The sequence below is a fragment of the Pelodiscus sinensis genome, chromosome 9, assembly GCF_049634645.1.
Source record: "Pelodiscus sinensis isolate JC-2024 chromosome 9, ASM4963464v1, whole genome shotgun sequence".
Classification (NCBI taxonomy): domain Eukaryota; kingdom Metazoa; phylum Chordata; order Testudines; family Trionychidae; genus Pelodiscus; species Pelodiscus sinensis.
This window is the reverse complement of record NC_134719.1, coordinates 4560461-4578918: the sequence shown is the minus strand read 5'-3', so window position 1 is coordinate 4578918 and position 18458 is coordinate 4560461. Positions and strand designations below refer to the sequence as shown.

At 50.0% G+C, this 18458-nt stretch overlaps 1 long non-coding RNA gene across 2 annotated transcripts; it reads right to left on the bottom strand.

The window, feature by feature from the left end:
* Positions 1-7036: 7036 nt before the first annotated feature.
* On the bottom strand, positions 7037-17592 carry LOC112546333 (uncharacterized). Of its 2 annotated transcripts, none has more exons than XR_012905843.1 (3): positions 15683-17592; positions 10214-15111; positions 7037-9666 (listed from the first exon to the last, which is right to left on the bottom strand). It is a non-coding gene; the product is annotated as an uncharacterized LOC112546333 (long non-coding RNA). The 2 variants fall into 2 exon arrangements; XR_012905842.1 differs by having other exon boundaries at positions 10269-15111; positions 15683-17591.
* Between the last annotated feature and the right edge of the window lie 866 nt (positions 17593-18458).

The window sequence follows — 18458 nt, the reverse complement described above, 5'->3', positions numbered from 1 at the left end:
CATTAAATGGCCCCCTGCAAAAATGATTGCGCACCCCTGCCACACGGAGTCCATTCATGCACCAAATCAAAAAGGTAGCATGTTACACCCCCTTGGGTCCTTCCAGAGAACAGGTGTAAGTGACCACAAAGCAGAAAATCAGGCCCATTAGCATGAACAGCTGAAACAATCAAACTACTGTAGTTTAAAAATCATCACCGTGTTTGTCCGTATCTGTATGCGCACTGAGACCGATCCTGGGAGGTGCTGAGTACCCTCAACTCTCAGTGAAATCCACTGGAAATTAAGAATGTGCCACATCCAGCAAGACTGGAATTACTGCTTGAAAGACTAATGTAATCATGCCCTAATCACATCTGTGAATACATATTCATGGTAGCTGGTTATTGCTGAGGTGGAGCATTGTTTACAGAATACGCGTATCTTGCACACTCAGCATTCACACAGGTCAAGTGGGGCTATTAGATTTAGAAGGCATGTAGGATCCTGCCCCATAGGCCGAACCTGGCGTTGCCCATATGTGGTGAGTTTAGAAAGGACGTTGCTGGAGTTTGGCAAGTCGGCAGAAATATGTATTTCCCCAGTAATTGGAACATTTCAATCAATGTAATGTTTTCCCTCAGCTGGAGAGAGCTGTGGAATCTAGAAAATTGTTGCTACAAGCCAGCCACTGTGAGATCAGAATGTGAAGAGTCAGTCCAAATGTAACAATCCTGCACAAAGCAGGAGGATCTCAAGGGGTTCATTTTTCCTTTCATGTTCCTTCTTTCTTAATGTGTACATGATGTCATAGCAAAAGAAAGCACCTCAAAATCGGAGGAGCGAGGTTTTAACTCCTTACCAAGCCACTAGCATAGACAGACAAGACATTTGGAAAAATAGGTGGACGAGATGACAATAAAAAGAAAGGCCTGTGCCCAATTCACCGCCCAGAAATAACATCTAACTCTAGCAGCCTCCCGCAGCACACCAAGAAAAGCTGGCCATGCACAATGGGTTTAGGAACAAAATGGGCAATTCACCCCTGCCTCTGAGCACTGATAGCCCTCTGGTTACAGATCCCTGCTCCAACATCAGAGAGCCGAATTAGGGTACGTCTACACTTTCAGCCTAATTTGAACTAGGGCTGCAAATGTAGGCATTTGGAATTGCAAATCAAGTCCAGGATTTAAATATCCTGCCCTTGATTTGCATATTCCCGGACGGGCACCTTTCTTTTCTTTTTTTTTTTTTAAATTTACAAGCCTGGAATAACTGCCCGCATCTACAAGCTGCAGTGAAACGGGCATTCGAAATAAAGCCCTATTTCGAACTACCTGTTAAACCTCATTGCAGGAGGAATAACAGGTAGTGTCTATCCAACCTGCTCTTAAATATCTCCTGTGATGGAGATTCCACAACCTCCCTAGGCAATTCATTAGTTTTATTCTATCACACCCCTGTCTCTTGCCCACCCCCAACAAGTCTCCCCTCCTCTCCAACAGACCCCCTGTACTAGCTCCTGCAGTAACCACTTCTGGTTGTTCCCACTGTGGCTCCATTAGTGGGTTTGGTTCAGAATCTGGCCCCTTTGTGCTGTCCAAGCTGTGCCTACATATCTCCTACGGACGGACACTTTACAAACCCTTCCAGCCTTAGAACTGCTCTTGGGTCAACATTTCCCTTCAACTTCTCCATTTACCCCTACCCCACCCCCACCACTCAGGGTGGCTATGGTCCATCACCTCCTAAACACAAAGAGGTGATGTCATGCCCTTGCGAGGTACTCTCACATCCCATTGAAGTCAATGGGAGATCAGGGCATTCCAATCCATAGGTCCAAGGCATTACCATGGTGGGGGCCATGCAAGTACATTAGCTAGACTGATCTTAGGTAGAAGGGTGAAAGTCCCATTGACTTCCATGGCAGCAGGATCAAATCATTGGCAGGAAATTTCCTCAGGACAAGAAGAGCATCTGTAACACTTGGGTAGATTTGAACTTGGGGCCTCTGGAGCTTTGTGTCTGAGCCTCTACTGCTTGAGCTAAAAGCCAGCTGACACTCAGCTTAGGCTGTAGAGTCCCTTGTTCTTATCTCTTGCTGTACGTGGTCTAAGTCAGTGGTCCCCACCATGGGCGCGTGGCACGTTGGCGGCGCCAGCCCTGGGCACCCGGCACATGGATGACCCTGGGCAACCCCGGTGCATGGGTGGCTCCGGCCCCGGGCACTCAGCACATGGGCAGCCCTGGGAGCCCAACAGCCCCGAAAGGTTGGGGATCACTGGTCTAAGTGAACCACACTAGGTGTGTGGGTTACACATCTTTACTTTCTGGGAAACCCCAGGTACACTCACAGCCCTGCCTACCCAGGAAAAGTGCATTTCGTCAACCGGATCTGGCCTCTTGAAAGATCAACCCCACTTGTTTGTGAACCAGGTGCCCAAACCTGTCCAATGCTAAGCACTTCCAATCATCTTGACCCACGATGCTCCACCCCAAACACAATCTGGCCCAGAGCCTTCAGACCAGTGATTCCCAAACTTTTTGGCATCATGCCTCCTTTTTGATTTTTGAGAAACCCTCATGCCCCTCCCCCCCCCAAAAAAAAAATTGCAGTAAAACTTGTTGAGGAAAAAAAAGAGAAACTGACCGAGGACAAAAAACAAAAATAGCAGCAAATCTTGGGGAAGGTGGGATTTACAGGGGGGAAGGGGACTGGGTTGCCTCGTGCCCCCCCCTGGAATTTTTTCATGCCCTCCCAGGGGGGAACACCCCCCAGTTTGGGAACCCATGCTTTCGACAGAGTGAGTTCACTTTCAAAGCTGGCTTGGTACGACCCTGGAACCTCCTTAATCTGGGTGTCTGTGATCCAGGAACACCCATGGTTCCAACCCCTGCATGGCTGGAGCACCAGATCCGTGTGCCTTGCAGGCCACATCCAGGCTCTGCCTGGCAGAGGAAGGAGGAACAGACCCTGCACGCTGCTGCTTTCCCTCCCCGTCAGCTGGGAGAACAGCAGTGCAGTGACATGCTTGTCTGGAGGCTTCTCCCCTATTGTGAATTGCAGCCAATGGGAGCAACGGGGGGTCATTGCATTGGAAGGGCAGGGGACACGAAGCCACGTGGGCACCAGGAGCAGGGCACTAAGAAAGCACTCTGTCCCCATCCCTCTCACACCCAGCCCCTGTAGCACCCTCCCTCTCATGTATCCTCCCACACAGACCCTGCACCTCAACTCCAGTGCACTGCTGCACTTTCCCTCCTGATCCCAGCCTCCACCCCAGCAACAGTTTAAATATAGTGAACTAAGGATTTATCTTATGACATGCTACACATGTATACTAATCTATAATGGTTTGTACAGACAAAAGCTTAGTAATAGACTTTGTTTACCCCTCATTATGGTGAACACCCATGGTCTGGAAAATTCTATAGTCCAGCATCACCTGTTTCCCAAGGTTGCCGGATTAAAGAGGTTCAAGTGTATAACCTTTTACAGTTGATTCTGACCTCTCCATTTTGGTCTGGATATAGCTGAGGCTAAGTTCTGCCCCTATTTACACTCCCTGAGGTGGGTTTATCCTGCTCTCCCATCGGCACCCATAGGAAAATGCCGATTTGACTTCAATGGGGGCAGAATCCAATTCTCCTCCCCTCCTCATTCATATCATTTATTTGAGAGCTGTTGCAGGGAGTCCTAGGGAAAGTGGGAGGGCGGCATGGATCTCCTTCATTAAGAGCCATAACTTGCTTTTGTTACTCTGCCCCCCCAAAAAACAACTCCCCCATTGTCTGGCAGAATTCAGTTCTAAATTGCTATGCAGTGTGTGGCTAGTTATGAGGATTTCACATCTCCCAAAAATCCTTCTCATACACAAATGCAAAACAAGGACTAATTATTCTGGCACACTCCTGGGCAGCTTGTGAGGGTGATTTTCATTTGATTTTGGAGTATCTGTGTTTCAATAACCTCCTTAACCCGGCATCTCACCTCTATAATTCTGGATGTTTTAAAGGCTCCTAACAGAAGTACACACTTCAGATGCTGCATTCAAGATTTGTTGACTGATGAGTTGCACTGGCCTAATTGCAAGCCCTAATTACGGGGATTTTTTTTTTCATAGAGAAGCTGTATTACTAAGCACATCAAATCCATCATCCCTTAGTGCAGAATGCTTCATAGTGACCTTCCTTTGAGGGCTGGGTTTGAAGACTGGCTATTCACATATAAATATCAGGGCAAACATTACCAGGAAATTAACTTCCTGAAGGGCAGGTGGGCAGCTTTGGTTTGTGATACTTTGCAAAGCAATGGTATTTTTGTTTAGTTCAGTGGACAGCCTTTCCATTGGGGCTAGGTCTATACTGCAGCGCTGTTTAATAGCTATTCCAGTCTTTTGATCACACCCATTATTCCAAATATAACAGGTTCGCTATTCTGATATCCCTTTAAACTTTAGTCCAAAGGGCTGTGTCTACACTGGCATGAATTTCCTGAACTGCTTAAAACGGAATACTATTCCGTTTTCAGTTTTTCCAGAAAAGGAGCGTCTACATTGGCAGGCTGCTTTTCCGGAAAAGCCCTTTATCCAGAAAAGACTACTGGGCTGTCTACACTGGCCCTTTTCCGGAACAGTGTTCCGGAATAAGGACTTATGCCCGAGCGGGAGCAGAATAGTTTTTCCGGAATAGCGGCTGGTTTTGTACAGTAGAGCATCGTTGCTTTTCCGGAAATTCAAGGGCCAGTGTAGACAGCTCGCAGCTTATTCCGGAAAAGTGGCTGATTTTCTGGAATAAGTGGCCCAGTGTAGACACAGCACAAAGGAGTAAGGGATGTTTTGGAATAGCGATTTATTTCAAAATAAGTGCTGTATAGACAGCACCAAATTTCGAAAAAAGCTATTTCAAAATGGTCTCAAAATAAGCCACACAATTTGCATCGCTCAAATGGTGTCACTTCTTTCCGGCTCTGAGTGCAGTGTGGAAGCACCCTGAAAGTCCTGAAACTTTACCCCCCTAGAATTCGAGTCACAGAATAGATTGTAAACTTATAAATGCCAGTCTCTCTGTAATTCCAGTTTCTCAGATCCTGTTTCCAGTGCATCTACCTCGGCGATACTTTGGAGGGCGAAGGGGGTGCAGGTCTCTGGAGGGAGGTGGCCCACAGAGGCAGTCGGTCTCCAAAAACACAAGGGGAACCCGAGAGAACTGTGCATTTAATTCAGCAGGCATCTATTTATTTTCAGATCCAGCAGAGGTGCTCTAAGATTTATCCCAGCCCTGTTTGAATCCCAGCAGATGCAACGCATTACAGGAGAGTCATCCTACCCCGTTAAGGACAGAAGACTTTATATAATAAAGCATGGGGGAGAGGGAGGAGCAGGGATTCATTTGACCCTGGGCATTTTCTCCCTTTATTTTCACTTCAGGGGGCGGGTGGGGGGGATCAGATAGCCTGCATGTGTAAATCGTTAAGAGGACACGAGTGTGGGGTGCAGGTCAGTGGCGCAAGGAAGGGCTTGGATGTGTACATAAGGAGGTAACGTGTCCAACAATCATAAAAGGGTTACAAGCAGGCAGAAGATAATATACCGGGTGAAAGGGGAGGCTGGAGTAGTTCTAATAATTAGAAGGAAACAGCAGGATTTGCCATGACACCACCTTGCCCCTGCTGTGTAGGAGTCTAGTAAAATGGCATGTGTTTATAGAGGGAGTAAATATAAACTCTTCGGGGTTATGTGCACATATGTTTCTTGGGGCATGGTGCACGCAGCTTTAAAAGTACAGCCCCCCCCCCCCCCAAAGAAAAAGACAAAGGATGCAGCTTCACAGATGAACTGATGGGGCGAGGTATAGGTGAACTGGGCTACCTCATATTTCCTGGGGGCTAACGACTGGTTGCAGAAAAGGCTTGTAAAGTGAGGGACAAATCCAGCCGAAATAACAAGCACGTTGGCTGGGCTATACCTCCAGGACAAAATGTGGGGGGGGGGGGGGGATTAGTGCGTGTATCTAAATGGACTAGTTTAAAGGCCTCTCAACATTTAGCAGCATTTTGGTCCTCAAAGATTTAAAACTGAAAGGGGAGGCTGTTCTAAATACGCCAGGACTCTGCATTTCCAAATATATCGCGTCTCCCCCCTAACAATGATGTTTATTGCTCATTTAAATCCACCTTAATGATGCATTGCTCTCACTTACCTTGGGAGAGCGAATATATTAACATCGTATTTCCCTGTTCTGAGAGTGTCTTTTAGTCATTTCTAAAGCCACACATGTTCATAACCAACATGTTTGGATTTGGGTGGGGTTGCGTTGGGGACGCTTAATTTTTCCTTTGGGAAAAAAACTGAACTGTTAAATAGTTTGCCAAAGGTCTCACAGTGCAGTTCTAAGCAATTAGCCTTCTGCTGTCTTGTTTTCCTAAATTGCATTTGGTTTGGGGACTATGTGGCTGAATATACAGAAGTAAGATCAAGCAAAGTGCACATCAACACGATGATCTGCATTGTATACTGTAGGAATAAAAGTCCAATTGTTCAATTTGGAACCGATAAAACTAAAATATTAGTTAAAATAATAAATAGGATTTATACAGTTGGACATTTAGGCTGGGTTATATTATAATATTGGGGGAAATATACTCTCTGAATAGATAAGAGGAGTATAGCTGATATGTTAAACGTGTGGAGGATCAATATCATAGATCAGCCCCAAAGCACCCTCCCCTACACACACATATGAATTTCTAAAGCTGGCGTTTGAACATTTCCCCCTGCACAACCCTGGGGAACTATTTCTTCAGTCAGACTCCTCACGCCTTCCTTGAAATCGGTCCCTTGCAGCCTGCCGGGCGAAGGCGACCCGCAAGTCAGTTTCGTGGCCTTTGCACAAGGGACGTCCTATTGCAGGAGCCTGGGATTTCTCCCAGCGCCCTCTTCAAACCTGCCGGAAGCGAGACCAGAACTTCTCTGGGCAGGACGTCACAAAGCGCATTGTTACTGTAGGTCCCAGCCTGCTGCTGCTGCTGCTGCTTCAGAGGCCACGTCTTTCCTTCCCTCCCCTTTCCTTCCCCCTCACCCCCAGCCCCAGCCCCGTTCAACGCACCCCTTCGGTATTATAATATGCATCTCTCAGAGAGGTGCTGGCACTCCTCCTTGGGCTCCAGCAAAACCCGGGGAGCGAATTAATTCTGCATTTGAGACAGGCTGATAGAGAAACAGGCGCACAAAGGGTGACTCTGGTGGACCGGCTGACTCCATCCCCAACCTCCTACCACCACCTCCCCAGAGCCAGTGCGCCAGGGTGGTACTGGAGTATTTGGGTAGGGTTGCTGTTATTGCTGTTGGTTTACACACACACACACACTTATTCCTTCAGTACCTGCCACGCGATCCGTTCAGTTGGCTGAAGATGTCCCATGAACACACGTTCCAAATCAACACACGTTTTAAGGGTGGGGAACTTCAGGCCCGGGGGCCGGATCCGGCCCCCCACGCTCAGCCCTCTCCCCCCCAGGTTTGGGGAGCCCGTGCTGCGCGCCCCTGATTGACTTTTCTGTGGCTCAGTGGCTCCCAACTCAAAAAAGGTTCCCGCCTTAGTTGCTAGTCCACTAGGCCGTGAGGAGACTAGGTGGTTTGGCTTGCTTGGCTGGTACGGGCCCCCTCCTGAAAGCCTTTACTGGCCAGACCGGATTTCTCCTGACTCCTCCGGGAAGAGTTGGCGGGATCGGGCCCCTCCGGGAGAATTCGGATTCGCTCCCGCGATGGCGAACCTCTCTCCCCGGGGCTTTGATCGCGCACCTACGGGAGCCAATTGCAAACTCGCATCGCTTTCAACAGCGGCAGGCGACAGATGTGAGCGGGCACCTGCCCGGCCAGGAACAGGACCACGCGGGAGAGAGAAGCAACGTCGAGCGAAAGTCATCTCAGGTGCCACTCCAGGGACTTCTAGTTCCACTAGGGATCCAAATTCTTGGGCCTCCCGGCCTTTCAAATCGGGTTCGGGAGCCGGCTCCTGCTCCGAATTATGGAAGGAGCTTTTGCTTTAGCGTTCGCCGAGAGCAGGACGCGGGTCCTGCGGGTCTGTAGAGATTATGGTCTGTTCCCCCATTAGTTCGGGAGAGGGGTTACAAACGGGCCAGGTAAATAACCCGATTCTGCGCCGTGTCTTAAGGGGGTGTTTTTCCTGCAGCAAACAGTTGCTTATGGGGACCGTATCCCCGCCGTGGCGCCGCTGACAAGATGCCCCCCAATCCCTTAAGAGGGTGGATGTTTCTGTCGCATGGGGAAGTCCCGTGGAGGAAAAATGAACCCTCCTATCACAAAAGAGAAGATAACGCAGGTCTGGCCCGGCCTGCAGGTCTGGCATCGGTTAGCCCATGTTCAACCAACCACATAAAAATGATGAGGGGTTTGGAACCCCCGCCGTATGAAGAGATTTTAAAAAACTGGGACTTGACAGCTTAGAAAAAAGGAGACTAAATGGGTGGTGGCGGTATGACAGAGATCTATAAAATCATGATAGGTAGACTCCCATCACATAAAAATTAGAAATCGCCACATGAAATGAATAGGCAGCAGGTTTAAAACAAACAAAAGGAAGTTTTTCTTCTCCCAATGCACAGTCAACCTGTGGAACTCCTTGCCAGAGGATGTTGTGAAAACCAGGATTTTAAGGGGGGGGCTTAAAAAAGAACTAGATAGATTCATGGAGGTTAGGTCTACTCATGGCTGTTAGCCAGGAAGGGTAGAAATGCTGTCCCTAGCCTCTGTTTGTCAGAGGCTGGAAATGGGTGACAGGAGAGGGATCATATGACGTTTCCCTGTTCACTCCCTTTGGGGCACCTGGCATTGGCCACCGTGGGCAGACAGGACACTGGGGTAGAAAGGCCTTTGGTCTGACCCAGTCTGGCCATTTTTATGTCCTCGTGTTAACTCTGTGCCTTGCCGCATTGCTGGCAGGCTAGCTCTAACGAAAGGGGGAAATGCAACAGGCAGGAAGGCAAATCGATGGGGCGCTCTTCAAAGCCCTGGGGCCACACAGGGGTGACTGAGCTTTCAAGGACTCCTCGAGCTCACCCACCTTCTGCGAGTCTGCAAAACTTCCGAGGGACGCGTGTACTCAACAATACATCGATCGAGGCGTCCGCGCCAGCCGGTTCCACGCCTTACCCGAGCGAGCGCAGAGACCCACCGCCTCTCCCCACGGGGAATCAATCCAGGGACCACAGAGTCAGCCCTACCATGTAGGTTACGGCTCATTCCCGGCTCCGTAGCCCAATAAAGCAAGAGGGTGGGAGGTGAATCCCTTCAGAAACAAGGGCTGGAAATTGATTTGCCAGTTGGATCTTCCTTGGAAGATACTGACCCCCCAAAAAAAAAACCGTTCGCTTTTCCTGCCCAGTTCTGATGAGGTTTCCAGTTAGGAAAACACATCGCGGTCTCATGCAGGGAAACTATCATCGTAGGCAAAAATTAAAGACATAAAAGCGAACGTGGAGAAAGCCAGCTGGGTTGCCCTGCACGTGTGTTCAGGGGTAATGTAAATCGGTGTTTGGGGTCACAGGCGGATGCCCGGGATGGAAGGTTTTCCTGGGATGCTTTGCTTCGAGATGTCATCTGGACATGGAAGGCTCCGTAAATCTCTTTACGCTCCAACACCCGGGTCCTCCCCTAGTTATTTCGCCTGCACAAGACGGAGTCAATTCTTGATTATTATTTATGGGGTCGGGTTACATGAGACTTGCTCCTAATCCGACGCAAAACCAGGCAAAGCTGGGACTGATTTGAGGGGGGTGATCACTCCATATAACTCCCGCCCCCCGCATCCCTCCCCTTAAAAACGGATCGTTTCTGGGTAAGGTGGCGATTTTTTTCCCTCCGGTGGTCCCTATGCCGGGAGCAGGAGTTTGTTATGGGAAGTCTGTTAAAGCCATTAGGACTTTGGCACTGGGGCACAAGAAAAGCAACACAAACACCACTCACTTTTCTAAATAAACATTAGTCTTAAAAAGTTTGCACTCTTGACCCCCGGCAGATCTGATTACTTGTAATTCTCTGAACCCTATTTTAAGACCTCGAACTTTTTTTTTTCTTTTTGGAGGGAAGGGGACAGAGGAAGCCCCTCTGGATTCGTGTGTCCCCCCCAACACACACCAGGCCCTTCACTTCAGTGCTTTCAGTGAGTTTAAGAGCGGGGGGGGGGGCGATACAGGGAAAGCAACTTTTCAGACCTCGCAGCTGTAGCTGCTTCTCCTGTTAGAAGAAATGGATCCGAGCGAACCTCACCCGCTCACCGTCCAGAAAAACCTGCCTGACCGATTGCCACGTTTTCTTCCGTTTAGACCTGCGTCCGGGTCTCCCACCCCGGCATTTCACTTTACAGACACACAAGCGGTTCAGGGAACTTGAATCCTCGGCTGATTTTCTGTGGAAACGGAGCACGGCCCATGTCAAAAGTTGGAGAGCCTATAAAAAAAAGAGGAGCCATAACAGCACGTCTTGAGCGAGTTCCCGTTTGTATTTCAGGGAGGGGGCAGGACTGACACACCGCGAGAGCCGCTACGCCCCACGTTATTCTAAGCGAAGAGGAATCCGGGATGAGACTAGCACAGAATGCGAAGCGGTGTGGGTCGGTTTACATTGCTCGGGGACCAGGGACGTGCAAAAGTCAGCATCCATGGCGCTGTTGGATTGCGCCTGCTGTGTCCCTGTGTCTTGCCCTGCCAGCAGGGTGAAGGGGGGTTGGAAAGGCAAAGCCAGGCGCTTTTCCGCCGCTCTGGAACAGCCTGCGAGCGAGGGCTGGTGCTTTTCCGCGCTGCGTTGCTGTTTATTGTGTTCACGCCGCTCCTGTGCGGGATGGTTGCGCCGCGGCTTTGCACCACCCATGCAAAGCCTGGCTGGATTGCAAGTCCTCCCCTTCCCCCCCCCCCCCCTTCCTCCTCTGGCTCCCAACGTGGGGCCCGGGCTGCGGAGGCAGCTGGCTGGAGGTTCCTTCCCTCTAATTGGAAGGGTCACATGTTAAATCCTCGCTCTTGTTCGCGCTAATATAGCGGTGTCCCTCTGCTGCGCATTTACCGATTTCTCTTAAATCCAGCCATTGTCACCAGGTTCACCCAGAGCCATGAGCCAATGGGTTGCCACGGCAACTATAATGACATCAAAATAGAGCCCTTCCCCCCACCCGCAACTCTCCCACCAGGCAGGAGGAGACCAGGGCACAGTAGAGCACATGTGTGATGGGGGGGGGGGGTAAACAATGGGGAGAGAGAGCGAAATCCTAGAATCCTAGAACTGGAAGGGAAATTCTAGCAATCCTAGAAATTCTAGGGCAAATTAGTGCCGAAGCAGCTGGGATCCACGCTGCTTGTTGAACACCCTCGCCTGAAGTTGAACTAATCTATGGCCAGCAAAAGCCCCCCTCTTCCCAAGCCACGTCCTTTTTAGCTCACCCATAGACTCAGGCAGGGGAGAAAGTTAAACACTAATAGCTAATCAATAACAACTCATAATAAATATAATAAGCAATAGCATTATTCGATATTGTTAGGGACAGGTCTTATAGTGTAGTATTGATCACGTTGATCATAGTACTAATATGAATAGCACACCCCTTTCTAATGTCATCTTCGAAAGACCACACCCAAAACAGTTAGGGGTGGGGAAGGCTGATGACATTGTACTTCCAAGCCTTGCTCGATACCTATTCCCATTGGCTCGTGGGTAATACACGGGACAGGGGTGTTTAGGAATGAGGAGCCAACTCGTTTCAGAAAAAGAACGCAAAAGGGAGGGAGGGAGAAACAGGTTTTGTTCTTGTCACGCACAGTTGGCTCTTTTTATGAGGTAGGGGTGAAACCATCAAAACTCGGCGCTGGGAACAAGGAAAAGAAGAGGCAGGTGGCTTGCAAAACCGATTCCAGAGTGGAATAAGTAGGACAACGTTTCTAGCTCTTGCATTGGTTTCGCAGATCTATCCTCATTACGTTGGGTAGCTGTATGACTACAGCTGTGGATTTAAAAAATATTACGGGACTTCGCCCGGCGGTATCACCAGAAAGTTTTTCAGGGGTAGAAAGACAGAACCTCAATTTAAGATTTTTACCTTTTAAATGAAAATCTGCGCGTTGCCACTTTACTAACAAAAGAACTTTTGGGGGGCGGTGTCTGAGTTCATTTCAAATAGTTCCTTTCCAGGGTAGTTTCCAGAAAGCGTTGCTTAACGATTGGATAACGCGAGACTAAAAGAAATATTCAATGTCACAGGAAAATTTCCCCTGGGAATATTCTACCCGCTGTTCGGTGCCCTTCCAGCTACATAGTGGCCACACCAAGGCAAAACTTTATTAAATGACCAAAGGACACAGTTTTCAGATGATACTTGAAATTCCAGGCGAAGCAGCTGTAACATCAATACAGACTAGACCTCGCTAGAATAAGTTGTCGATTTTCATTATTTGAAGCTTAACTATATTTAAAGCATAGGTTGCCGGTGAGCCTCACAAATAGATAAAACACATACGGCTCTATGTAGGCATTTCTGTAGAAATATATGGGCTTCTCGGCTTGTTTTCAGACTCTCCCTCCTAACTGGAAACACCCCAGGAGACCGCCTGGACGCTACTGCAGAAATGAATTTAGTCACAGGACTTATGGGGGGGGGGGGGAGGGGGGCTTCGACAGACCAGCTCAGATTAGTGGGAGGGAAGGACAGTCTGTTCCTCCAACGGGTTCGATGTTTGCGTCTGCACCCTTTCTGTGCGACAGCGCGCATCGAATTCACAAGAGAGAGCGACTTCGGCGCAGTTAATTCTGTAATGTAACCTCGCCCGTTTGGTGCCATTGAAAACCAGGGATCATCTTATTGCTCTGCCTGTCGGTGGCTTTTTTTTTTCTTTTTTAATTCCCCCAGAAAAGGTGAGAGTTCTGCTGGCAACCTCCCCCTGTCCTCCGCCTCCCCACACTCCCACGCCTTGTTAATTTGGTCTTCGGTGGTGCAGGATCCGGCCCCTAACTGTGTGTGTGACCCAGCCGCACAGTGTAGACACGCACATTCCAACTCTTTTCCTGTTTGTTTTGGGGTGGGGTATTTTTAAAATAAATCAGTGCGTCCCAACATGCAACCGCTCACGTTTTCATATGCCAAAGGGACTCGCCCAAGGCCAAAAGGGGCGTGCTCTGGCCCGCGGGAGCAGGTCTTACTCCCTTGGCGACTTTGGATAAAGTTGTGCTAGTAAGAGCCTTTCAGGATCGGGCCCGGGCTCTTTTCCAATGCAAATGTTTTCCCCTTGCAAGCCCTGTGTGCAGGGGAGGAGAACAGAAGGAGACTGCTGGGCGAGTTTGCTTTAAACGACATCATGGGCATCGGCATAGGGAGGGATTGTGGCATGTATTTATATAGCAGTTACATGCATATTCTGCCTTGCCCTTGCTGGCTTTTCACAGCCAAAGCCTTTCGCAGACTAATCGGCTCCATATCGACACTGGTGGGTTTTCAGGTGATGGGGGGGGCTGTAATTTTTTTAAACAAGGATTCCTGCAAAACCCATGTGGCTGGGCCCAATCCTGCTCAGAAATAAACTGGATAGAAAAATTCCTGTCAACGGAAGGGGGAGGAGGGGACTCTGGCCATAAAATGGTCACAATCCCGTTACCACGTGGGATTAAAATGCGCTCTTGGGAGTCATTTGACGCCAAGATGTGCAAGTTCCCTCCACCCGCAGCCCGTAGGGCGAAGTGAGGGGAGATGTGGCGGGGGAGGTTGTGTTTGATACATTCCCGTCTCAAACTTGCTCTTAGCCTTTTAGCTTATGGCACATACTCCGTTTTCACTAACCGATTTTGATGTTGCTGCCGCTTTTCACGAACACACGGTTCCACCGCCGCCTCCCACGCGGGTGCTCACTAGTGCACGCGTCACGTTGACGCTCTAGTGCAAGGATGCGGGCTGCGCCAGGCTCCCGGCGCAACGCTCAAGACCCGTTCAAGGGGGGATTCCAGTTGTGTGGGTTTCCTTTTCTTGTGGCTGGGGGCGGGCTGTTTGTCTGCTTGCTCGCCCAGCTGTCTAAAGGAGCGGGGGCTGACGGACCCGCCGGGCCGCAGCTCTCAAAGGCTGGTTCTGCTGCTCAGGAGTCGGGGATGGATGGGGCTTGGCCACGCAAGGGCGAGAACAGAGCCGGAGTTTGGCGCTTTAAGAGCACCCAGCCAGGCGCAGCGCGGAGGGAGCGGGATCCCCTGTCCCGGGAGAGAGGGTTCTGCGCTGGTTCGCGCCCGGGACAGTCTAATCAGGAGACGTGGCTGCAAGCGGGGGGAGAGGGCTTTTGGGGGGACCCTTCCTGGAACTGGCTTTGTCCCTCAGGAAATGCCAGCGGGGGGGGGGGAGGTTCAGGCCCCCTCCTTGAGACGTGTTTGAATTACCGTTTTCTGGGCGCCTTAACCCGCTGAACTCCTGACAGTGGATCCTTGCAGCTCGCACCCTCTAAGCCTCCCATTCAAAAGCTTTCGGGGAGCAGCGGGGCTCGTGGTGCGTCCTAGATACAATGGGGGCCTGCCCCCGGATCGGGTCTTGTAGGCCTCCTGGAATATAAATCAAAACCGAAACCGGAGCAGAGCTCCGGCATAAGGGCTTGGGGGAACAAAGAAGGAAACCAGAGGCTTTGTTGCGTCTAGGTGACTCGTGTGTCGACCTGCCCTTCGCTGGGAGAGGGAGGGGAACAATGCGTATGGGGAGAGAGCCACTGAGCCACACTGAGAACCGTTTACATGGTAGGAAACACTTCACACCAGGGAATGGAGCTGCCGGGTCCAGCCCCACTGAACACAGCTCCCCACGCCCTCTGACTCGTGCCTGGCCTCTGAGCCCCCAAAAGAAAGGGATGCCTGCAGGAACTGGAAAATCCTGCTTGGGAAGGGCCTGTGGGGTAGGTCGGACCGAGAGGTTAGCTTGGATCTTGTGCCCCGCGGGTGTGCCCCTTTCACCGCATGCAGCGCGGGGAAAGCGACGCGACACTGGCACACTAGCTGCGTGGAACGGCGCTTCCATTCAGACCGGCTCCTGGCCACGCGGCCCAGCGGAAAGAACGGGCCCAGCGGAAAGAACGTTGCAGTCCCTCGGATTCCATGGGGGTGGGACCTGAAGGGGGGGAGGGCGGTGAGAGGTGATATTGGACCGGACCGTTTGCTGGTGGCGAAGGAGACACGCTTTGGAGCCACACACACAGAGCAGCAGGAGAGCAGCCCTTCCCCCAGCAGAAATGGGTTCCACCCAAACATATTTGCACCCACCTAGGTAAAAGTCGGGGGGGGGGAGGGGACAAGCCAGTCGAGTCCCGCCCTCTTGTTTGGCTTGAGTGACGAGAGGGCTTGTAGTCAACTGGCTGGCTGGACCCCTACTCAGTGGTTAGCCAAGGCTTCCCGCCCCCCCACCCACCCCCCCACACACACACCTAGGGCCTAATGCTGCAGTTCTCAGCGCCATACAGGCAGCAGGATCGGGCCCACTGAACTAGCCAGGACAGCAGCCCTTCCCTCTAGGATATGAAGTGATCCGAAAGGCCTTCTCCGTCCCCCCATGGCAACGGATTGAGACTTGTAGACTCGCAAAGTAAAGCGGATCCCGCAGAACTTCCCTTCCCTGGGCAGCGAAGGGGGGAGGGGGGAGGGGCCCACACACACTAAATGACAAAGCCAGCATTTTCTTTCACCTCTTCTAATCATCTCCCCAGGGGCGCGCTTGGGTCCGAGCCGCAAGCCAAACGCTGTTCCTTCGCTGTGCCTTGGATTAGCCGATTTCCTCCGCGGGTAGAACAGTTTCTTGTCTCGCCTGTCATCACAACGCCTGCAAGGTGTGATCCGGAGTCAAGCGCTTTTGCAGTCGCTTTCTTCCCCCCCCCCCCTCCCTCCCCCAAGAACCAGAGCCGAGCGAGGAGGGGGAAGTTTGTGAGAGACACATTTGGGGCTTTTTGAAAGAAACTCCAGGCGGGTGTGACTCTAACAAAGACAATAACATGATTCTTCGTCTTCCTGGAGATACCAGCCCTAAATGACCCGCGCGAAGCGACTCAGAACCCTGGCTGAATCGAACGATGTATTTTCATTTCTCTGTGCCCCGATGTGTCTGAAAAACTTTCCTCCTCTAAACTTCTTCCATGCTCGTTTTTTTAAAGGGGGTTCTTTACCGCTGGGCCTGGCTGAAGTCTTTTTCCAGTGCGCTAGCGTTTACACGACAAAATCGCATCTACTCCTCCCTCCTCCTTGGCTTTGTGCATGCAGAGAAGCTGTACTGTACTCTGAGCTAAGTTCAACAAAGCGTGAGCCAGCCAAACCTGCCGCTGTGCCTTGCTATTGAGCTAACACAAAGCCACAAGGACGCTTACTCAGACTCTGATGTTGTTTTTCTGAGCCAAGGTTTCGTGAAGTGGCTACCACAACCAACCTGTACCTGGGGGAGATGTAAGATGTGTTTTTAGAAGGGAACAATACAGCGAGATAAAAAATAATTTCCCCCGTGTCAGACTTCTCTGTCGGCCTGCTGGCTTGAGGATTTCCATCCGGCTGGATAAATGCACTTGCATCCCACATGACGGGACAGAGGAGAGGGTCATAAGGCTGAGATTTACTTTATAGGTCACAGAGGAAACCTGGATTTCAACTCCGGGTACCGCATTAATCTAAATCCTCCGAATCTAAATCCGCCAGAAAACGCCCGGAGAAGGCTCCTCGCAGCCATCAATCTGTAGAACAATAGGATCAATTTTAGGCCCAAATACAATACACTTAAGTAGCTGGCGACAGAAATGACGAATTAAATCTTGGCTCAGAAACTTTACCGAGCAGAAATCGTTCCCCAGCTGATCTAGAACCTGTTTGCGGGCAGGAATTCAAGGGACGGGTTTCCAAGACCCTCAAGCCGCAGATTTCAGCAGATCTCCACCCAGGGTAATGGACAATTGCCACTAGCTTAAGAATATGCCCCCAGTGTCAAATAGACCTTAAGAAAACATCAGCTCTCAGGTCTGCGGCTCTCCATCCTGCGCCCAGTTCTTGCTACCATGAAGATCCGCAAGAGAGATTCCCCCTTGTCTTTCCTGGCTCTTTATCCACAAGCTGGCTTGCATTTGTATTGTGTTGTGTTTTTATTTATTTAGCAGGCACCAAAAGGGCAGGAGGGATACCAGAGCGAAACCACACAACAGATGTGGGAGGGGAGGCAAATCAGAAAGGAAAGTTGTAGCAAGACAGACACTATAAGATGTGGGAGGAAAATATTACCACGTAGGAAATGTAACTTCTCATTCCCTCTGTGAAGAAAGAAGAGGCTATGCGAGGAATCTCTTTGATATGGTTGAGGATGTGAAACAAACTTTCGTTTAAAAAGAGCAGGGTCTATAATTTAGTCTAAAGCGGGGGCTGACATGAGCCGAGGCGTCTCAGATGGGACCAGATTGTATGTGCAAGAACTGAGCCTTCCCTTAGCGTATTAAAGTTTAAAGAACAATTGTTTATTTCTTTCCCTCTGTAAAAGCTTATGAGGTTATTTAGCTGCTGCACTCTACCATCCCCAGCCAGACAAATGCTACATTAAAAGTGGGAGGGCTTCCCCCCCCCCGAAAAAGAAAATACCAACTACCACACTACCCCGCACAGCGACCCTACAGAACCTGAAAAGCCGCGGGAGGTGTGTGTGGGGGGGGGAAGGTCTAAATCGACTTTTGCTCCGGCCCCGTTGAATGTCTTTTACTTTGCTGGCCGGTGTGGGTGAATTCGGTTCGCACGCGGAGAGCCCGCTGCGAGAAATTTCACCCCGTCCTAACACGAACTTCACGTTGTGATGAACACAAAATTCAGTCCGGTGGAATCAGTTTTGGAGAAGGCTCTGATCTTCCAATCAGGAACCAGGATGCATATGAGCTGACTGGGGGCCCTATCGAATATTTATTTGGAGACCTTTGCTCATACAAGCATCGACTAAAGTAACAATTTGCTGGATATATTTTTTTCTTTACTTTTCCTGTATCGGAAAAGAAGAGCCTAATGCACAGAGCAACAGTCATTGTGAACTAGCTTTACCACTCTATTAGCCACGAAGTGAGAGATTTTTTTCCTCGTTAAAAATTGTTTTTCAAGTGATGGATTCAAAGCCTTTTAAAAATATTACCTTTAAAGAGCGTGCTAACTTGCATACACCTGTGTGACCCTGTGAATCTAGTAGTATTATACAATGTCTGAAACTCGGAGCGGGAACAGAAGAGAAAATTATCCGTGAGTTATTGGGGGAAAATTCGAGTGAGGATCTGATCTGGTCATATTGGAACAAAACTGAAACACCATCAACCTTATTAGATCCGAATAAGACACTGCTTCATGAACTGGTGTAATTTACCAGCTAGAGCTCTCCCTAGACACAAAAAGAAAGAGCATACATTAGCCCAGTTAGTATTCTCCCTGGCAAAATTCCCATTGATTTTCCAGCGAAGCCTT